Here is a 6000-nt window from a genome sequence, read left to right as displayed (position 1 = left end):
GAATTATTTAAAAAAATATACATATATATCAACAATAGCAACTTTTAAAAGAAATGCTTCTTCACATAAGGAAATAAGACAAAAATTGTGATAGGAATACCGCATGCATTTGAATCCTTCTGATTGTAAATAACAATCCGATTCCACTTTCTTATTTGAGAAAACTTCCAAGAAATACAGAAATGTAGGTCTTGAAAAAACTTCTTTCACAAAAATGTCGAACCTTGATCCACTATTGATAAAAAAATATTTAGAAGTACAAAAGTGGAACTTCTTACGTCAAATCTTATACAAATTGAGGACCCTTTCTTAAAAGACATGAAAGGGTTTAAATAATCAAAATAAAAACTAAATGTCAATAAAAATCGCTATGAGCTGTTAAAACTGCAAACATGAAAATCTAGGATTTGATTCATGAAAACAATAGTGCGGTAGCCTTTGAACAAATTCGTTGAATCTATTTCTTCTCTTGTGCTTGTAGATGACAAATTGAGAGCATTGGCTGAATCTCTAGAGGGTGACTCATCCTAGAATGTAGTTGGGTTGTGTACGTAGCATCGGAGAGTTTGGGAACCATGAGATTGATTGCGTCGGAAAATCATTTTATGGCCATCTGCTGACTATGTGGCTTTACTAGGAAAAACTAGAATGCATCCCATATTAAGTTTTTCACTTTAACGATTTGTTCTTCTCTGCTTGACAAATCCTTTCTCCATTGATCTTCTAGTGCTTTTGCTTTCAAGAGTTTTCCTGGAGAGCAATCGGAGATCAAGTTAGCCATACATAAGCTGTCATTTACTAACTCGATTACACAGTTCATTGTAGCCTTGGCTCTAGAAGTCACCCTTTTGGCTTTTATCAACTGTGATTCCCACTCTGAAAAAAGGATTTCCTTGTGCGATTCTTGTATATTCGGTAAATTGACAGCCATTTCTTTTGAATTTTTCTAAGAGAGAAAATTTGTTATCTTATTATCTGCATTTTCAAATTCCAATCTAGTTTCAATTGCCTATTCAATAAGTGATGCGGAGATAGTGCACAATGGGTCAACCAATGATATTTTATGGCAAAGGATGTTTAGCTGCCGATATAAGGCTTTGATTACTTCCAAGGCTTCTTTCTTGAATTCACTAACCTTCGGATAACCCTTGAATTTCTCTATATGTAACTACAGCTATGCAATTTGATCTTCTTTAGCCTTCTTTTCCTATTGAATGGCCATTTGAAGCTTGCTAAGTTCTTGAGACAACTTCTGTTGTTTCTGGAGAGCCTGCTCATCAATCTTTTGCTTCTCCAAATTCAAATGTTCTTTTAGTTTCTCATTATGTTGTCTCTGCTCTGCTAGCTATTGCTCAAGCTGACTAATACTTCGTTGTTCTTCTGTTGATTTCCCTTCAAGTTGGGTGATCCCTAGATCCTTTTCCCTGATTAGTTGGCTAATTTTAGAGGCTTTTTCCATTGTTGCGGCTGTATAAGCACCTGCATACTGAGATAACTTGGTTAAATCCTCAGAAGGATTGACTTCTAAGTCTTCCCATACGATATTCATTAGTTTGGCATGAGGGGTTGAGAGAGGTCCTTGATCAATTTTTCTCTTTTTCCTCTCTCTTTTGACTACAGCCCTATGCTTTGGACTGTAGAATACTTCCAGGGGTGGTATTTCTTCTACCTTCAATGCAATCTCTTCTGTAGGATTCTCAGGAATTATTTCAATATGCTGTTGAATGTTGGTTGTGTTGATTGCCTCTTCAATTGGAATATTAACAACATGCTCCTTTGTTGATTCTAGTGGTATGATGTTTTGGAAGTCATTCTGGTTCTTGATCATGTGATGGAACTGCTCCCATTCCTTGAGTAAGCTAGAATCAATATTTACATCGGTATCAAGGAGCTTGCTAGTTTTTTCATTTGTCTGCTCCTTTTCGAGAGTCTTCTCCTTTTTAGGACTCTTTTCAGTAGTTTGTTCTTCACTATGGGCTTCTTGTTGCACCATAGGGGTAGTGGCCAATAAATCTAGAGGCAGTGTTTGCAACCTCTATGTCCTAAACTGAATAAAATTATCTCTCCCCCCTACTCCCAATTTGATATTTGCTAGATGTTTTACACATGAGAATACATCAGCCGAGTGAACAAGTCATCATATTCATCTTTCTCATGTTCAAATTTGGCAAGCTTCACCTGACTGGTGAAGTTGTAAGCCACTGCTCTTGGATCATACTGTCTCTTTGGAATGACTGCTAACTTGAGAATTTCTATCTTCTCTGTTTATTTCTTTGCATGTTTGAAATAATGTAGTGTGTAGGTACCACAATGGAGGGGAAATGGAGGCCACATTTGTTTCTTAGACTCTTTGAGGTTCCTGGACATCCCTGTTTCTGTTATCTGATAAGTTATTTCTCCGGCCAATAGCTTATCAGGAATGTACAAAGGGAGAACATGTGGATCTATAGTGCTGCCAAAAATTCTAATGTAGGTGAGGTTTTCTTCACCGAAACAACTACCAATTGATGTTAGGTCAATACTGGCCTCATCAGATAACCAAGGAGCAAGTTTGTTGAATATGGCCTGATGAACGGGCAAAACAAAACCATGGCAAATTCTATATAGATGATCTTTATAATGGGCCTTCCATAAATACTTATGATAGATGTGGATAGGAGTTGGGTCTTGGGGAGTCCATTTCCAGCCTAAAATGGGTTAATCAGAATTGAAACAGATGGTATCCATGATGTAGGCACTCATATAGAATGGGGGTATTATCCGGGTAGTAACAAACATGTTTCTTCTATAATCAAGGATTTGGTTGGACATTTTATCTAATAAAATGGTTGCCCAATCCATGATATAAGAGTCAATTGTTGCTTCCATTAAGGGTACCATTTCTATAGAAAACCGAGCTGAATTAGAGACTCCAAAAAGTTTAATATCATGGCACCATCATAGCAATAAGGAGATGCTAAGGAGTCTACAGAGTACATACCCGAAGATTCATGCTTGTGTTTGTTTAGGAAATGCCTCCACTGCTTGATAGGGTTGGACTCCACATCATTCTCCTTGGCGAAAGCTTCTAAAAATGCCTTGTTGTAATGCTTCTAGGGGTCCAGCAAATGATACATCTTCTTGACACCGTCTACCCTAAATGACACGAACATTGTTCCATCAGCAGTAATGAATGCTCTGTCAGTTATGTCGATACTTTCAATTACCCATCTAACTAGGTCATTGTAGGGTAACGCTTTGGCGTGGGCCGCTATTCTGTGGAGGAAAGAGCTGGCCAAATCCTTAAAAGTACTCTCTGTTTAATTACTAGAATCAGTTGTTCCTCCTTCTTCTTCAATTTCGGCTGGGTCGTCAGCTTCGAGTAAATTATATATTCTCTCCCATGAAACCTTTCTAAGACTGAGATAGGTAGTATCAACTATCAGCACCCACTTTTCTGGTTCATCTTTAGCTATGATGGGGACCTTTACTTTCTGTGATTTCTTAGTCATTTTTGCTGGACTGTTGAGTTTAGACTTGCTTTGCAAAATGAAACAGAAGGACGTAACAGTGGAAAAAATACTTGTGCAAAGCGAATACACAACATACAAGACTAACAACAATTAAGTGTAATGAGTGATACGGACTTTAATATATTAAGCTACCACGGATGAAATCCTTTAAGGATTCAACCATAAATACTTTCTTAATGATTTCCAGTAACTTCCAACGTGACACTTTAATGCCGTAATGACATGTCACATCACAAATTTATAACAGTCCTTTTAAAATGAGTATTGTGACTTCCCGATCAGCGATTAGTGATAATCGCATATCGTAGATTAGGAGGTACAAGCATCATGCTTAAATTTTTCTTTGCATATTTGCGATTTGCAATTAATGGTGAGCTGTCATGAGGAGGTGGGATGACTTTTAAAATTGATAAATCGTTTGTTTTTTCTTTATAATTGATTTATAATTTTAACCAGCAAATTTTCATAATAGCTCATATTTCACCTTTATCTAAAAGCGTGCATTTAAATAATGAAATTGCATCGGAAGATTTCAACGGGGCTTTTGGTATGTATTTTATGATTTCAACAATGCGCGATTCCGATCAGCTTATTGCATCGACGAGTGTCAATGGAACACCTTATGTCCACCATTGAAACAAAGGATTTGCGCGATGCGACATATTCCATTAATAATTGTTTTATGATAAGGTTTATGTTATGATTTAAATCATATCAGACCTTATCAAAAGGACTTTCATGGGTTGAATAGATTTTCAAATTGTGATTCTTATCCTAAAAGAAAAAGGCCTATTATAAAAGTTTATTTTCAAACGTTTTATTGATTTTATTTATTAAAGGGGACCCATTTCTTATTAAATTTTTATATGAAAAATTTTGAAATGGGAGGGTTCTTGTATAGCACAACAATTGGCAATTCACTGGGAGAAACAATTATCTCTAAAAAATAATGCAATATTTATAACTTTCTTAGTTTGGAAACAATTAAGGACAAAAAAAAAACCATCTAAGAATAGTTAGATAATTTTTTGTTTTTTATTTTTTTGGTAGGTAAGCACCCATGGAGGATTTGAACCAGTGACCTATCACAAGGAGTGCCTTAACAGTGCACCCATTCACCATCAATAGAGTTAAATAAAAATGAACTTTGAATAAAATAACAATTTTTTGTAATTTCTTTAGAATTCCTTAAAAATAAAAACATTTTTGGTTTCTTCAAGCCTTGATTGGTTGATAAGGATAAATTAGAGGGCTTCTCCAACTTAGCTTTTAAATTTACTCTTTTGTCATAGGTAGTGCCTCTGCTACCAAAAAACATCTATAGTCTCGACACGGTTACCTTTTGACCATAAATCATTCATTATCCATCCATCTAAGAGTATAACTTTTGGAAGATAAATTCAAAAAGATTTGTTTACATATCTTTTTTTTTTATTATTATTCTTTCAATTTTTTAAGATAAAAAGCCATTGTCCTGGTTTGGGAGCAAGCTGATGACAATTTCATTCACTAGTTATAATTGAACTGAACAAGCTAGCTCGTGATGAGAGCCCTTGTCTTATGATTATATGCCATTACCCTGTTTTGGTATGAAGTATTGGTAATGCCAATTTAATTAGTTCCATATGATCATGGTAAGCAGGCTCATGATGAGACCTTTTATCTTTTATATCAGACATATTTTAGAATTACACTCTGAAAAATCATAAACTTAGTGGATGGGGTGAATGACTTTCTTCTTAAGTGTTTATGGATGACAACTTTAGAGTTGTAGATGCTAAGTTTGGAAAAGTCTTTACTTTTTACAAATAAACTCTCTCAACTTTATAAAACTTAGAACGATTTACAATATTTTCAAGGTTTTGGAATATTTTACAAACTTTGAAGAGGTTTTCAGAGTTTCATATTTTATTCAGCTTTCCAAATCTGTAATCATTTCCTTAAAGGTTTCCACCTATTGAAAGCAAGTATTTACAATATTCTCTTAAAGAGCTTTCCAATAGTAAAAGGCCAATGGAAGACTATTTACAACATTATTTTCTAAAATAAACAAACTTACATAAAGAATATTTATAGGTAAGAATGGGTTACCTCCTTAAGAAAAGAATTTCTTTAAGATAAGGCCATTGACAAGAAGAGAATCTCTCTTTCTTGATAAATCTTGCAGTATGAACATTGATGAGCCTATCTTCTCAATGATTTGAAATGGTTTAAGCCACATTTTTTGAAATTTGGTATGTTTTCCTTTATCTTCATGTGATTTGTCCCATTTCAACACAAGGTCGCCAATTTGTAAAGTTTTTTAGCCAATAGAACTTGCATCAAAATAAGATTTAATGACTTGTTGATGTTTAGCATGAGAAATTTTGGCCTTCTCTCTATCTTCGTCGAATTTAAGGATTTGGTTAAATCTTAATTGAATAGAGAAAGAAGGATTTTCTTCAATAAATTGTACTAGGGCAAGAGATGGGAGTGCTAAGTTTGAAGG

This window comes from Pinus tabuliformis, chromosome 3_2 (assembly GCF_031772625.1).
Source record: "Pinus tabuliformis cultivar Carrire ecotype Pingquan chromosome 3_2, CPIR1, whole genome shotgun sequence".
In the NCBI taxonomy this organism is placed as follows: domain Eukaryota; kingdom Viridiplantae; phylum Streptophyta; class Pinopsida; order Pinales; family Pinaceae; genus Pinus; species Pinus tabuliformis.
This window is presented reverse-complemented; position numbering follows the sequence as displayed.